The sequence below is a fragment of the Ranitomeya imitator genome, chromosome 3, assembly GCF_032444005.1.
Source record: "Ranitomeya imitator isolate aRanImi1 chromosome 3, aRanImi1.pri, whole genome shotgun sequence".
NCBI classification, from domain to species: domain Eukaryota; kingdom Metazoa; phylum Chordata; class Amphibia; order Anura; family Dendrobatidae; genus Ranitomeya; species Ranitomeya imitator.
The window spans coordinates 275,462,161-275,480,316 of NC_091284.1; positions in this window are offsets into that span (position 1 = coordinate 275,462,161).

Sequence of the window (18,156 nt, forward strand, 5' to 3'; positions counted from 1 at the left end):
CATTATAAAAATGTTTGTTAAATAACAATTTTCTAGCAAACAAGTGTAAATCTTTGATTGCTGTGAACTTGTCAAAGTTCACTGTAGGACAAAACATGAATCCTCTACTTAAAACATCAATCTCATTGTCAGAAAGAATATGTTTACTCAAATTAATCACCTGAAGTTTATTCCTGTAATTTTCTGGAGAGAATCTTGGAGTGTGTATAGCTGGAATATACCGCGGTTCTCGTTTCCTTTTAGGAGTTGAGATAACAGAGGTAGAAATAGAGACGGAAGAGGAGGCACCAGAAATATCCCCAATGGCCTGATTTGAGGATGTTGAGGCAGTCCTTTCATGCGTGTAAGCCTTGGATTGTTTGTGCCGTTTATAAATGTTCCCGTTAGTGAAGTCTCTCTGGTCCCTAGTAAGTTTGCTAGATTGTTTGGCCTGAATGTCTTTTATCCACTGATCCATGCATTTGTCTAATTGGTGATCAATGGTTTGAAGCTGTTCACTACTCAAAAGGGTCTTAGCCTGAGAAAATGTCTCGTCCAAGGCCTTATCAATCTCATTCAACATTTTTGAGTTATACTTAATTAACAACTCCATTAGCTGTTTGGAGGTCTCATTGCACACATTCTCCCAGCTTTTTATGAAATCGTCATCAGTCACCGGAAAAGACGGAGTAACCTGAATACGTAGGCCTCTCGGGATCAGTTGTCTTTATATTTTTGTAATTTTCTAGGAAGGCACAACTCCACCATGATCTAGTCCTTTTGTATGTTAGATCTTTCAATTTTTTTATTTTTTAAAAAAAATCATCAAATTGTACACCTCTACTGACATTAGTAGTATTGTCATTATTACCAAATAAATTATTATCTGGCCTTTACCAGTAGATTTTATCTATTCCTAAAGTCCATGTCTTGGTAGGGAAGAAAACCTGTGCAAAACACAGAAATATAAGTAACTAATACCACAGCTCTCAAACCAATAACAACCACATAATAAATATTATATTACATTAGAAAATAGTAGTAGAATTATATAGATTATGCTAAGAGTGTGGCAGGAAACAAATGGTGACCACTTCGTGACAAGATGAAACCAAAACCAAAGCACAGATTAAAAGAAAGAAAATCATCCAGACATAGAACCATATAAAATTAATTTTTATTTATGACATCTGATAATACAGAAAAATACAATAAAAGGTTAAAAAACCACAATGTGCACACAATAAAGAAAATTTATCATATTCATAAATGATAAATAAATAAGATCCCCTCATTGACTGATAAAAATTATGATAAAATTATACTGAGCAAATAAAAAAGTGAAGAGTATAAATGAGTATAAAAATCCTTATGATTATATAACCATGAGGTCCCAGAAGTCCCGGCGCGCCGCGTCACATGACCGGATGCACGGCATTGTGGGTCCGGCGTTACCAAGGCCACAGCGACGCGGCGACTTGCACTGGTCTTTAATCGCATTGCACTTTTTGCACATTCTTATTTGGTCACTCATTATTTTCGGATTTTTTAACCTTGTTTTTTACACTTGCACATGGTGCACGTATATAATCATAAGGATTTTTATACTCATTTAACTTCACTTTTTTATTTGCTCAGTATAGTTTTATCACAAATTTTATCAGTCAATGAGGGGATCTTATTTATTTATTTATCATTTATAAATATGATAAATTTTCTTTATTGTGTGCACATTGTGGTTTTTTAACCTTTTATTGTATTTTTCTGCATTATCAGATGTCATAAATAAAATTAATTTTATATGGCTCTATGTCTGGATGATTTTTTCTTTTAATCTGTGCTTTGGTTTTGGTTTCATCTTGCTGGGACAAGGACATGGACATGCTTGTTGATGGTGCTAGTTGAGTTTGTGTGCAACTGCAGATGCAGGGCGTGAGGCATCTTTACATGCACCATGGACAGGGGATTTGCTTGCACGCACAACATCGGAAGAAGCAGTGGTACCACCCGCTGACATTGTTCATGGAGCCTTGTGTTCAACCAAAAAAGTCGGGTGCTTTGCTGCCATGTGCCTGATCATGCATGTGGTGGTTAGGATGGGAGTCTTGCTACCCCTGCTGATGCAGGCCCGGCTGTTGGTGTAAATGGCCTTCTGGGGGAAATCGGCGTCTTTAAAAAACAACCTGGGTGTTACGGGGACATTCAGTGTCTCCCTCTCCCACACCACCTCCTCACCTCGACCACAGTCTTTCAGTGTTCCACAAAGCTCAGTTCTGGGACCCCTACTCTTCTCCATCTACACCTTCGACCTGGGACAGCTGATGCAATGGCACAGTTTGCAATATTATCAGTATGCCGATGACACGCAGATCTACCTATCTGTACTTGACATCACCTCCTTACTGACCAAAATCACACGTCTTGCTGCTATTTTATCGTTCTTTTCTGCTTGCTTTCAAAAAGTGGACATGGACAAAACAGAATACATCATCTTTCAACTATATCAGGCTAAATAGACATGAGAGCTGTGTATGCATCATTCGGTATCACTATAGTAAGAGGGAAAGTTTGCCCAAGAGAAAATGATTTCCCAGACATTCACGGCTTTTTTTGCACATTTTTGGCAGCTGTGATCTTCATCATCTTGGTGTGTATGTGGTAAATTAATTTTAAAGTCATCATCAATACCATCATCCTCCGTATCTTGTAAAGAGGAAATCTGGTATTTCCCAGGGTCGTGGTTATCTACGCTTAGTGTCATTCCTTTAACAGTGTTCGATACACTAGAACAAATAATTTTCCACTGTGACATTTGGATATTATTGGTAATATGTGTGGGTATAGATGAATAAGCTTGTGCCACGTGTGTGTTTATAGTTACGGATGGTGCACTCCTCTTTTTTTAAATCAAATAATTTTGTATTAAAGCATATGACATGCAGTAACACAGTCTGACACATTTTCCAGACAGGTCCCACTAATACATAACCGATTAATACATTTTCATTTTACAAAAACAGGACCCTTACTCCATAACCAACCCTCCCTCACCCCAGTCCCTTACCCATTATCCAATACAACCAACTGACAACATCACCTCTTGAAAATTGTCCAACAATACATGTAAAAGTCCCTCCAGAAGCAAATAAACGACCCCCATTCTACTCTGCAATAACTCAGCAAACACCACGCCAGGGTAATCCATCCATCCGCCCCACACATTTTCAAAATTTGTATTCTGACCTCTCTCAATATAGATATTCCTTTCCATAAGGAAAATAAAATTAATGTTATTAATAAATTTGTTTTTCCCTGGCGGATTTTTATCCAACCAGTAAATCGCAATAAGCTTTCTCGCAACATACAACAATCTTGCAATAATCAACCTTACACATTCATCCGTAGCGATATCATCCATACAACCCAGAAGGCAAGTCAGCAGGTTATGCAACACATTTACCCGTCACCTCTTGAATAAAGTTAAGCATCTTCACTCAAAAGGGTTGGAGGCGAGCGCAGGACCACATCATATGTATCAAATCTGCATCATCCTCAACGCACTTTGGGCATTTTAAGTCACCTCTCAGTCCTGCCTTCCTCATCCATGCCGTGGTCCTGTACACCCAATACACCAGGTATAATTCCGACACCCTCTTAGCCAAACTCAAGGATGCCCTGGGGATGTATTGAAGTATAGACTCCCACTGGGACTCTGACAAAGGACCCACGTCCGCCACCCCTTTTTCATTTAGCCTTATCGGATGTTTCAATAAAAAGGTATCCATCAGACCCCTGTACATCATGGTACCGAATCCCCTCGTACTCCTCTGAGACCCGATAAGATTCAACAAGCTATCGAACTTCAGAATCACGCATGACCCCTCCTTTTGACAATTTAGGGCGTGTCTCAACTGCAAATATTGAAAGAACATCTTCTGGGACAAAGGAAACTCAGTCCTAAGTGTCTCAAATATTTTAATAACATCCCCATCAAGCAACTGAAACACGAACCAAATGCCAATGCGACTCTACTGACTGAAACCCGCAATCTCATGAGCTCTGCCAACCTAGGATCAAACCAAATAGGCTTATATCGTGTAAATTCTGTTACTCCCCTCCAATACTTAATTTTCTGCCAGTCTTTCCACATCATAGCTAGGGTTGAGCGAAAAGGATCGGACAAATTCAAAAATTGCCGACTTTCGGCAAAGTTGGGTTTCATGAAACCCGACCCGATCCTAGTGTGGGATCGGCCACGAGGTCGGCGATCTTCCCGCCAAAGTCGCATTTCGTATGACGCGTTCAGCGCCATTTTTCAGCCAATGAAGGAGGATGCTGAGTGTGGGCAGCGTGATTACATAGGTCTCGGTCCCCACCATCTTAGAGAAGGGCATGACAGTGATTGGCTAGCTTTCTGCGGCGTCACAGGGGCTATAAAGGGGCGTGCACGCCGACCGCCATCTTACTTCTGCCGATCGTAGCATAGGGAAAGGTTGCTGCAGCTTCATCAGAAGAAGAGATATAGTTGGGGAGGGAAGATTAAGCCCCGAAACTGCTTGTGCTGTAGCGATTTCCACTGTCCAACACCACATTTTCTTTGCAGGGACAGTGGAGGCTATATTTTTGTGCATCACCTCTGTAGCTTATTAGGCTGCCTTATAAGGTTCCCTGATAGCTGCATTGCTGTTTGTACGCTGCTGTGCAAATCAACTGCTTTTTTAAAAGCAAAAATCCTGTTGCTCCTTTCTGCACAGTTATCTTGTTTATTTGTCCACACTTTTGTGTGCAGCAATCCTTTTTATTGCTGCTATACTTGTCCTGAGATCATTGTAGGGAGACTGAAATTGTACTACAGTTCTTGTATTTTTTCATCTTCCAGCCACATTCTGCCACTTACATTGTGTAGTGTTATACACTGGGCCTGAGTTTTGGTGCAGTCTCCCCCCCAAAAAAGGGAGATTCAAATTGTCACAAAGTCGATCTACGTCAGTTCTGTTAGTTTGTCATATATCTTCCAGCCACGTTCTGCTACTTACATTGTGTAGTGTTATACATTGGGCCTGAGTTTTGGTGCAGTCTCCCCCCCAAAAAAGGGAGATTTAAATTGTCACAAAATGGATCTACGTCAGTTCTGTTAGTTTGTTGTACATTAGCCAGCCACGTTCTGCCATTTACATTGTGTAGTGTTATACACTGGCCTTGATTTTTGGTGCATTTCCCCCCCCCCTAAAAAGGAAGATTTAAATTGTCACAAAGTGGATCTACGTCAGTTCTGTTAGCTTGTCGTATATCTTCCAGCCACGTTCTGCCACTTACATTGTGTAGTGTTTTACACTGGGCCTGAGTTTTGGTGCAGTCTCCCCCCAAAAAAGGGAGATTTAAATTGTCACAAAGTGGATCTACGTCATTTTTGTTAGTTTGTCGTATATCAGCCAGCCACGTTCTGCCGCTTACATTGTGTAGTGTTGCACACTGGGCCTGAGTTTTGGTGCAGTCTCCCCCCCAAAAAAGGGAGATTTAAATTGTCACAAGGTGGATCTACGTCAATTCTGTTAGTTTGTCGTACATCAGCCACGTTCTGCCACTTACATTGTGTAGTGTTATACACTGGGCCTGAGTTTTGGTGCAGTCTCCCCCCCAAAAAAGGGAGATTTAAATTCTCAACAAGTTTATATACACCTTCTATCTTGTTTTACAGTACCATATAACGGTTGTTATTTTGGTTAGATTTTCCCAAAAATTAGGAAGTCTGGTGGAAGAGGCCGTGGGCGGTCGTTGCCAGCTGGTACTGATGGTTTTGGTGGTGGTGGAGCATCTGGTGAAAGTGGGAAAAGCAAAATAGCACCTAAGGCTTGAGGTGTTGAGCCAGCGTCATCGTCTGGCTACACAAGGCCTCGAAGGCTCCCTTATCTGGGAGTAGGAAAACCGCTTTTATAGCCGGAGAAGCAGGAAAAAGTTTTGGCTTTCCTCTAGCTCTTTCGCCTCCTCTTCAGAAAGTTCAAAATATAAAAGCAGCGAGTCGTCAGTGGATGCTCCCGGTCAGGAACAAGTCGCTTCCTTGTGTCTTTCACCCAAACCAAAAGTGAAGGATGCGTCAGGCGACACAACAGGTTACTCCATGGAGCTCTTTACACATACCGTGCCTGGGTTAGAAAGGGAAATTGTTAACAGCCCATTACAAAATGAATCGGACATGGAGTGCACCGATGCACAGCCACAGCTAGATTATTATGCTGTTCCATTGACTCAGATCACTACATTGCTTTCGCAGTGTACTGAGCCAGAATCTGACCCTGATGAGACTATGGTGCCCCGTCCCGAACGCTATAGCACCTTACACGGTGACACAGAGGAAGGTGCACATGACATTGAAGAGGAGGTGATAGATGACCCAGTTGTTGACCCAGATTGGCAGCCATTGGGGGAAGAGGGTGCCACTGCCAGTAGCTCAGAAGCGGAGGAGGATGATCCGCAGCAGCCATCTACATCGCAACAGCTTTCATCTGGCAGGCAGGTGTCTGGCCAAAAATGTTTGTCAAAAACAAAAACAGTTTTAGGACAGCATGGCCATCCAGTGAAAGTAGCACAGCGTGCAATGCCTGAAAAGGTGTTCCATAGTAGGAAGAGTGTAGTGTGGCAATTTTTTAACCAAGATCCGAATGATCAGTGCAAAGTTATCTGTAAAAAATGCTCAAAGACCTTTAGCAGAGGGAAGAATCTCCCAAATTTAAATACAACGTGCATGCTTAGACATTTAACCAGCATGCACTTGCAAGCCTTGACTAACTACCAAATGTCCCGTACCGTTGGTGCACCTGCTCAGAATGAAGGTAGTCAGCAACGCTACATTGCTTCCCTCACTGTAAGGCAACCGGTTAGGACACCACCAGCAGCAAATGTAGAGGTATCGTCGCAAGGCCAAAGCTGTCAGGGAATCACAAGGTTCTTGATAGGAAACACTATATGTAGGCCAACATCAAGAATACCATCACCAACCCTCTCTCAATCTGCCATGTCCACCACCACCCCCGATAGTTCCACCATATGCAGCTTTCCAGTCCAGCTCACCCTTCAAGAGACTCTCGTTAGGAAAAGAAAGTACTCATCCTCTCATACGCGTACACAGGGTTTGAACGCCCACATTGCTAGACTAATCTTGTTAGAGATGATGCCCTACCGGTTGGTTGAAAGCGAAGCTTTCAAAGACCTGATGGCCTACGCAGTACCATGCTATGACCTACCCAGTCGGCACTTCTTTGTGAGAAAAGCCATCCCAGCCCTCCACCAGCTTGTCAAAGACCGCATTGTCCATGCACTCAGGCAATCAGTCAGTGGAAAGGTGCACCTCACAACAGATGCATGGACCAGTAGGCATGGCCAGGGACATTACGTGACCATCACGGTGCACTGGGTTAATGTGGTGGATGCAGGGTCCACAGGGGACAGCCATAGTGGGACAGTTCTGCCTAGCCCACGGTCTAGGAAACAGTTGGCTGTAGGCGTTCGCCACCCCTCCTCCTCCTCCAGAAGTGAAAGCTCATCCACAGAGCGCAGTTGCACGACCACTCCATCTGCAGCTGCCAGTGTTGCACACGAGATGTCATAGTAACATAGTAACATAGTTAGTAAGGCCGAAAAAAGACATTTGTCCATCCAGTTCAGCCTATATTCCATCATAATAAATCCCCAGATCTACGTCCTTCTACAGAACCTAATAATTGTATGATACAATATTGTTCTGCTCCAGGAAGACATCCAGGCCTCTCTTGAACCCCTCGACTGAGTTCGCCATCACCACCTCCTCAGGCAAGCAATTCCAGATTCTCACTGCCCTAACAGTAAAGAATCCTCTTCTATGTTGGTGGAAAAACCTTCTCTCCTCCAGACACAAAGAATGCCCCCTTGTGCCCGTCACCTTCCTTGCTATAAACAGATCCTCAGCGAGATATTTGTATTGTCCCCTTATATACTTATACATGGTTATTAGATCGCCCCTCAGTCGTCTTTTTTCTAGACTAAATAATCCTAATTTCGCTAATCTATCTGGGTATTGTAGTTCTCCCATCCCCTTTATTAATTTTGTTCCCCTCCTTTGTACTCTCTCTAGTTCCATTATATCCTTCCTGAGCACCGGTGCCCAAAACTGGACACAGTACTCCATGTGCGGTCTAACTAGGGATTTGTACAGAGGCAGTATAATGCTCTCATCATGTGTATCCAGACCTCTTTTAATGCACCCCATGATCCTGTTTGCCTTGGCAGCTGCTGCCTGGCACTGGCTGCTCCAGGTAAGTTTATCATTAACTAGGATCCCCAAGTCCTTCTCCCTGTCAGATTTACCCAGTGGTTTCCCGTTCAGTGTGTAATGGTGATATTGATTCCTTCTTCCCATGTGTATAACCTTACATTTATCATTGTTAAACCTCATCTGCCACCTTTCAGCCCAAGTTTCCAACTTATCCAGATCCATCTGTAGCAGAATACTATCTTCTCTTGTATTAACTGCTTTACATAGTTTTGTATCATCTGCAAATATCGATATTTTACTGTGTAAACCTTCTACCAGATCATTAATGAATATGTTGAAGAGAACAGGTCCCAATACCGACCCCTGCGGTACCCCACTGGTCACAGCGACCCAGTTAGAGACTATACCATTTATAACCACCCTCTGCTTTCTATCACTAAGCCAGTTACTAACCCATTTACACACATTTTCCCCCAGACCAAGCATTCTCATTTTGTGTACCAACCTCTTGTGCGGCACGGTATCAAACGCTTTGGAAAAATCGAGATATACCACGTCCAATGACTCACCGTGGTCCAGCCTATAGCTTACCTCTTCATAAAAACTGATTAGATTGGTTTGACAGGAGCGATTTCTCATAAACCCATGCTGATATGGAGTTAAACAGTTATTCTCATTGAGATAATCCAGAATAACATCCCTCAGAAACCCTTCAAATATTTTACCAACAATAGAGGTTAGACTTACTGGCCTATAATTTCCAGGTTCACTTTTAGAGCCCTTTTTGAATATTGGCACCACATTTGCAATGCGCCAGTCCTGCGGAACAGACCCTGTCGCTATAGAGTCCCTAAAAATAAGAAATAATGGTTTATCTATTACATTACTTAGTTCTCTTAGTACTCGTGGGTGTATGCCATCCGGACCCGGAGATTTATCTATTTTAATCTTATTTAGCCGGTTTCGCACCTCTTCTTGGGTTAGATAATGTCACATTATGGAATAGCTAGTGGTAAGCGTCAGCAGGCTGTGTTAGAAATGAAGTGTTTGGGCGACAACAGACACACCGCGGAAGTACTGGCCGAGTATTTGCAGCAAGAAACTCAGTCATGGCTGGGCAGTGTACATCTTGAGGCAGGCAAGGTAGTCAGTGATAACAGAAGGAATTTTATGGCTGCCATAGCACATACCTTGCCTGACTCACACCTTGAACCTGGTGGTGCAGTGCTTCCTGAAAAATTATCCGGGGTTACCAGCCCTGCTCCTGAAGGTGAGAAGTCTTTGCTCGCACATCCGCCGGTCGCTCGTACACTCCAGCTGTATGCTGAACCATCAGTGATCGCTGAATCTTCCCCAGCACCACCTAATAATCGACGTTGCTACAAGGTGGAACTCCACACTGCACATGCTTCAGAGGCTGTGTGAACAGAGGTGTGCTGTAATTTATTTGTGGGAGGATACACATACACGGGCAGGCAGTTGGATGGCAGATATGGAGTTGTCTGGTGTGCAGTGGTCGAAGCTACAAGACATCTATCAAGTCCTTCAGTGTTTTGAGGAATGCACACGGCTGGTAAGTGCAGACGACGCCATCATAAGCATGAGCATCCCAATAATGCGTCTGCTGATCCAAAGTTTGACGCACATTAAGGAGCAGGCGTCTGCAGCCGAGGAGGAGGAAAGCCTTGATGACAGTCAGCCATTTTCTGCTCAGGGAACTCTCCTGAACGAGGTGGCGGACGAAGAGGAGGAGGAGGAGGATGATGGGGATGAATATTTATGGGAGGATGATGCTTCTCAGGCGGCAATAGAAACTGGAGGCGTTGCAAGATCAGGTACAGGGTTTTTGCGGGCCACAAGTGATGTTGATTTGCAATAAAGTGCTCCTCAACCCAGCACAAGCAGTGAATTGACACCTGGAACATTGGCCCATATGGCTGAGTATGCCTTGTGTATCCTAAAAAGGGTCCCCCGCATTATCAAAATGATGACCGATGACGATTACTGGTTGGCCTGCCTCCTGGATCCACGATATAAAGGAAAATTACAAAATATCATGCCACATGGGAACCTTGAGCAAATATTGGCTACCAAACAAGCAACTCTTGTAGACCGTTTGGTTCAGGCATTCCCAGCACACAGCGGCGGTGATGGTTCTCACACGAGCTGTAGGGGGCAACATGGCAGAGGTTTTAGAGGTGCACAAATCCGAAGTGGCGTTGGACAGAGGGGTTTTATGACCAGGTTGTGGAGTGATTTCGCAATGACCGCAGACACGACAGGTACTGCTGCATCGATTCTAAATGTCAGGAGACAGCATTTGTCCAGTATGGTTACAAACTATTTTTCCTCCCTTATCGATGTTCTCCCTCACAGGTCATTCCCCTTTGATTACTGGGCATCTAAAATAGACACCTGGCCTGAATTGGCAGAATATGCATTACAGGAGCTCGCTTGCCCTGCTGCTAGTGTGCTATCAGAAAGAGTCTTCAGTGCTGCTGGTTCAATACTGACCGAAAAAAGGACACGTCTGGCTACCCGAAATGTTGATGATCTAACCTTCATTAAAAGGGACCAATCATGGATTTCAAATGATTTTGCCCCACCTTCCCCTGCTGACACGTAGCTTGCCTGAAAAATGTTTTGCTTTTGGCCTCCTCTTACTGACTCCTCCAATTCCTCCATTTGCAGCTGCTGAATGTCCATCATAGGCCATTTTTATACCTCCCTAAATCGGCTGACTCCCCCACAGGGCCGTGGTCACCACGTGGCACAAGCACCCGTGCGAGTGCCGTTTGCCTGGACAGGTGGCTGTGCCCACTCTTGGGCGACGGCACTGGCACAGGGTCATAGTACAATGAAGTGTCTCTGACGGTGGTGGTGCACAACCAACGCCAGACACACCGTCGCCAGTACCGCCGCCCACAAGAGAGTGTTCCCCCCAGCTCGAACAGTGCTCTACCACTTGCAATACTTACCTCTCCCTGCTCCGCCACTGTGTAGTCTGTGCTGTTAAATCCTTCAATGGCACTGCCAATACAAAATCCATTTAGACCAGTTAATACTTTGCGCCAACTACCACTGTCTGCTACTCAGCAGAGGAGCCCACCCCTGTACCTAGCTATGCCACCTGTTTATTTATGATCAATTTTTTGGCAGACATTTTGCCCACTTTATTATTTGGGCCTACTAACTGTGTCAGCCACTCACTACAGTTGTCCTCCACTGAATAAAGCAATGTCGCCTGTTTAGTCCTGTTACCAATTTTGAACTGCATTTAGCCTACTTACTTATTTGGGCCTAGTAACTGTGTCAACCACTCCTTACAGTTGTCCTCCGCTGAACAAAGCAATGCCTCCAGTTTAGTTCTGTTACCAATTTTGAACTGCATTTAGCCTACTTACTTATTTGGGCCTAGGAACTGTGTCAGCCACTCCTTACAGTTGTCCTCCGATGAACAAAGCAATGCCGCCAGTTTATAGTCTTGTTACCAATTTTGAACTGCATTTAGCCTACTTACTTTTTTGGGCCTAACTAACTGTGTTAGCCTCTCATTACAGTTGTCCTCTGCTGAACAAAGCAATGTCGCCTTTTTAGTCCTGTTACCAATTTTGAACTGCATTTAGCCTACTTACTTATTTGGGCCTAGTAACTGTGTCAGAAACTCCTTACAGTTGTCCTCTGCTGAACAAAGCAATGCCGCCAGTTTAGTCCTGTTACCAATTTTGAACTGCATTTAGCCTACTTTCTTATTTGGGCCTAGTAACTGTGTCTGCCCCTCATAACAGTTGTCCTCCACTGAACAAAGCAATGCCGCCTGTTTAGTCCTGGTAGCTATTTTGAACTGCATTTAGCCTACTTACTTTTCTGGGCCTACTGTTATGAAAGGTAATTCAGTACCACAATGGACATAGAGGTCAGCGCACATACAGTGACCTGGCAATAACCTAAAAAACAAGAACGAGCTCTGAGACGTGGGAACTCTGTTGACCGCAATCCCTAATCCTCTCCAACACACTAAAGGCAGCTGTGGATTGCGCCTAACGCTCCCTATGCAACTCGGCACGGCCTGAGAAACTAGCTAGCCTGAAGATAGAAAATAAGCCTACCTTGCCTCAGAGAAATACCCCAAAGGAAAAGGCAGCCCCCACATATAATGACTGTGAGTTAAGATGAAAAGACATACGTAGAGATGAAATAGATTTAGCAAAGTGAGGCCCAACTTTCTGAACAGAGCGAGGATAGGAAAGGAAACTTTGTGGTCAACACAAAATCCTACAAAAACCACGCAAAGGGGGCAAAAAGACCCTCCGTACCGAACTAACGGCACGGAGGTACACCCTCTGCGTCCCAGAGCTTCCAGCAAGCAGTAAAAAACAAATTGACAAGCTGGACAGAAAAAAACAGCAAACAAATAGCAAAGAGGAACTTAGCTATGCAGAGCAGCAGGCCACAGGAACGATCCAGGAGGAAACAGGTCCAATACTAGAACATTGACTGGAAGCCAGGATCAAAGCACTAGGTGGAGTTAAATAGAGCAGCACCTAACGAATTCACCACATCACCTGAGGAAGGAAACTCAGAAGCCGCAGTACCACTTTCCTCCACCAACGGAAGCTCACAGAGAGAACCAGCCGAAGTACCACTTGTGACCACAGGAGGGAGCTCTGCCACAGAATTCACAACAGTACCCCCCCCTTGAGGAGGGGTCACCGAACCCTCACCAGAGCTCCCAAGACGACCAGGATGAGCCATATGAAAGGCACGAACAAGATCGGGAGCATGGACATCAGAGGCAAAGACCCAGGAATTATCTTCCTGAGCATAACCCTTCCACTTAACCAGATACTGGAGTTTCCGCCTTGAAACACGAGAATCCAAAATCTTCTCCACAATATACTCCAACTCCCCCTCCACCAAAACCGGGGCAGGAGGATCAACAGATGGAACCATAGGTGTCACGTATCTCCGCAACAATGACCTATGGAATACGTTATGTATGGAAAAAGAATCTGGAAGGGTCAAACGAAAAGACACAGGATTAAGAACCTCAGAAATCCTATACGGACCAATAAAACGAGGTTTAAACTTAGGAGAGGAAACCTTCATAGGAACATGACGAGAAGATAACCAAACCAAGTCCCCAACCCGAAGTTGGGGACCCACACAGTGTCTGCGATTAGCGAAACGTTGAGCCTTCTCCTAGGACAAAGTCAAATTGTCCACCACATGAGTCCAAATCTGCTGCAACCTGTCCACCACAGTATCCACACCAGGACAGTCCGAAGACTCAACCTGCCCTGAAGAGAAACGAGGATGGAACCCAGAGTTGCAGAAAAACGGTGAAACCAAGGTAGCCGAGCTGGCCCGATTATTAAGGGCGAACTCAGCCAAAGGCAAAAAGGACACCCAGTCATCCTGATCAGCAGAAACAAAGCATCTCAGATATGTTTCCAAGGTCTGATTGGTTCGTTCGGTCTGGCCATTAGTCTGAGGATGGAAAGCCGAGGAAAAAGACAAGTCAATGCCCATCCTACCACAAAAGGCTCGCCAAAACCTCGAAACAAACTGGGAACCTCTGTCAGAAACGATATTCTCTGGAATGCCATGTAAACGAACCACATGCTGGAAAAACAATGGCACCAAATCAGAGGAGGAAGGCCATTTAGACAAGGGTACCAAATGGACCATCTTAAAGAAGCGATCACAGACCACCCAAATGACTGACATCTTTTGAGAGACGGGAAGATCTGAAATAAAATCCATAGAGATATGTGTCCAAGGCCTCTTCGGGACCGGCAAGGGCAAAAGCAACCCACTGGCACGAGAACAGCAGGGCTTAGCCCGAGCACAAATCCCACAGGACTGCACAAAAGTACGCACATCCCGCGACAGAGATGGCCACCAAAAGGATCTAGCCACTAACTCTCTGGTACCAAAGATTCCAGGATGACCAGCCAACACCGAACAATGAACCTCAGAGATAACTTTATTCGTCCACCTATCAGGGACAAACAGTTTCTCCGCTGGGCAACGATCAGGTTCATTAGCCTGAAATTCCTGCAGCACCCGCCGCAAATCAGGGGAGATGGCAGACACAATTACTCCCTCTTTGAGGATACCCGCCGGCTCAGATACACCCGGAGAGTCGGGCACAAAACTCCTAGACAGAGCATCCGCCTTCACATTTTTAGAGCCCGGAAGGTATGAAATCACAAAGTCAAAACGGGCAAAAAACAACGACCAACGAGCTTGTCTAGGATTCAACCGCTTGGCGGACTCGAGATAAGTCAAGTTCTTATGATCAGTCAAGACCACCACGCGATGCTTAGCTCCTTCAAGCCAATGACGCCACTCCTCGAATGCCCACTTCATGGCCAGCAACTCTCGATTGCCCACATCATAATTTCGCTCAGCAGGCGAAAACTTCCTGGAAAAGAAGGCGCATGGTTTCATCACCGAGCAATTAAAACTTCTCTGCGACAAAACAGCCCCTGCTCCAATCTCAGAAGCATCAACCTCGACCTGGAACGGAAGCGAAACATCTGGTTGACACAACACAGGGGCAGAAGAAAAACGACGCTTCAACTCTTGAAAAGCTTCCACCGCAGCAGAAGACCAATTGACCAAGTCAGCACCTTTCTTGGTCAAATCGGTCAATGGTTTAGCAATACTAGAAAAATTGCAGATGAAGCGACGATAAAAATTAGCAAAGCCCAGGAACTTTTGCAGACTTTTCAGAGATGTCGGCTGAGTCCAATTATGGATGGCTTGGACTTTAACAGGGTCCATCTCGATAGTAGAAAAGGAAAAGATGAACCCCAAAAATGAAACCTTCTGAACACAAAAGAGACACTTTGATCCCTTCACAAACAAAGAATTAGCACGCAGGACCTGAAACACCGTTCTGACCTGCTTCACATGAGACTCCCAATCATCCGAGAAGATCAAAATGTCATCTAAGTACACAATCAGGAATTTATCCAGGTACTCTCGGAAGATGTCATGCATAAAGGACTGAAACACTGATGGAGCATTGGCAAGTCCGAATGGCATTACTAGATACTCAAAATGGCCCTCGGGCGTATTAAATGCAGTTTTCCACTCATCGCCTCGCTTAATACGCACAAGATTATACGCACCACGAAGATCTATCTTGGTGAACCAACTAGCCCCCTTAATCCGAGCAAACAAATCAGATAACAATGGCAAGGGGTACTGAAATTTAACCGTGATCTTATTTAGAAGGCGGTAATCTATACAAGGTCTCAGTGAACCATCCTTCTTGGCTGCAAAAAAGAACCCTGCTCCTAATGGCGACGATGACGGGCGAATATGCCCCTTCTCCAAAGACTCTTTCACATAACTCCGCATAGCGGCGTGCTCAGGCACAGATAAATTAAACAGTCGACCTTTAGGGAATTTACTACCAGGAATCAAATCGATAGCACAATCACAATCCCTATGCGGAGGTAGGGTATCGGACTTGGGCTCATCAAATAAATCCCGGTAATCAGACAAGAACTCAGGAACCTCAGAAGGGGTGGATGACGAAATAGTCAAAAATGGGACATCACCATGTACCCCCTGACAACCCCAGCTGGACACAGACATGGATTTCCAATCTAATACTGGATTATGGACTTGTAGCCATGGCAACCCCAACACGACCACATCATGCAGATTATGCAACACCAGAAAGCGAATAACCTCCTGATGTGCAGGAGCCATGCACATGGTCAGCTGGGTCCAGTACTGAGGCTTATTCTTGGCCAAAGGCGTAGCATCAATTCCTCTCAATGGAATAGGACACTGCAAGGGCTCCAAGAAATACCCACAACGCCTAGCATACTCCAAGTCCATCAAATTCAGAGCAGCGCCTGAGTCCACAAATGCCATGACAGAATACGATGACAAAGAGCAGATCAAGGTAACAGACAGAAGAAATTTTGACTGTACCGTACCAATGGTGGCAGACCTAGCGAACCGCTTAGTGCGCTTAGGACAATCAGAGATAGCATGAGTGGAATCACCACAGTAGAAACACAGCCCATTCAGACGTCTGTGTTCTTGCCGTTCAACTCTGGTCAAAGTCCTATCGCACTGCATAGGCTCAGGTTTAAGCTCAGGTAATACCGCCAAATGGTGCACAGATTTACGCTCGCGCAAGCGTCGACCGATCTGAATGGCCAAAGACATAGACTCATTCAGACCAGCAGGCATAGGAAATCCCACCATGACTTCCTTAAGGGCCTCAGAGAGACCCTTTCTGAAAATAGCTGCGAGCTCACCTTCATTCCACTGAGTGAGTACGGACCACTTTCTAAATTTCTGACAAAATACCTCTATTTCATCCTGACCCTGACACAGAGCCAGCAAATTCTTCTCTGCCTGATCCACAGAATTAGGCTCATCGTACAGCAATCCGAGCGCCAGGAAAAATGCATCGATATTACTTAATGCAGGATCTCCTGACGCAAGAGAAAATGCCCAGTCCTGAGGGTCGCCACGCAAAAAAGAAATAACGATCCTAACTTGTTGAACTGGGTCACCAGAGGAGCGAGGTTTCAAAGCCAGAAATAGTTTACAATTATTTTTGAAACTCAGAAATTTAGTTCTATCTCCAAAAAACAAATCAGGAATAGGAATTCTCGGTTCTAACATAGAATTCTGAACCACAAAGTCTTGAATACTTTGTACTCTTGCCGTGAGCTGATCCACACATGAAGACAGACCTTTAATGTCCATTGCTACACCTGTGTCCTGAACCACCCAAATGTCTAAGGGAAAAAAAAGGCAAAACACAGTGCAAAGAAAAAAAAATGGTCTCAGAACTTCTTTTTTCCCTCTATTGGGAATCATTAGTACTTTTGGCTTCCAGTACTGTTATGAAAGGTAATTCAGTACCACAATGGACATAGAGGTCAGCGCACATACAGTGACCTGGCAATAACCCAAAAAACAAGAACGAGCTCTGAGACGTGGGAACTCTGTTGACCGCAATCCCTAATCCTCTCCAACACACTAAAGGCAGCCGTGGATTGCGCCTAACACTCCCTATGCAACTCGGCACGGCCTGAGAAACTAGCTAGCCTGAAGATAGAAAATAAGCCTACCTTGCCTCAGAGAAATACCCCAAAGGAAAAGGCAGCCCCCACATATAATGACTGTGAATTAAGATGAAAAGACAAACGTAGAGATGAAATAGATTTAGCAAAGTGAGGCCCAACTTTCTGAACAGAGCGAGGATAGGAAAGGAAACTTTGCGTTCAACACAAAATCCTACAAAAACCACGCAAAGGGGGCAAAAAGACCCTCCGTACCGAACTAACGGCACGGAGGTAAACCCACTGCGTCCCAGAGCTTCCAGCAAGCAGTAAAAAACAAATTGACAAGTTGGACAGAAAAAAACAGCAAACAAATAGCAAAGAGGAACTTAGCTATGCAGAGCAGCAGGCCACAGGAACGATCCAGGAGGAAACAGGTCCAATACTAGAACATTGACTGGAAGCCAGGATCAAAGCACTAGGTGGAGTTAAATAGAGCAGCACCTAACGAATTCACCACATCACCTGAGGAAGGAAACTCAGAAGCCGCATTACCACTTTCCTCCACCAACGGAAGCTCACAGAGAGAACCAGCCGAAGTACCACTTGTGACCACAGGAGGGAGCTCTGCCACAGAATTCACAACAGCCTACTAACTGTGTCAGCCTCTTATTACTGTTGTCCTCCACTAAACAAACCAATGCCGCCTGTTTAGTCCTGTTACCAATTTTGAACTGCATTTAGCCCACTTACTTATTTGGGCCTAGTAACTGTGTCTGCCACTCATTACAGTTTTCCTCCACTGAACAAAGCAATGCCGCCTCTTTAGTCCTGTTAGCTATTTTGAACTGCATTTAGCCTACTTACTTTTTTGGGCCTACT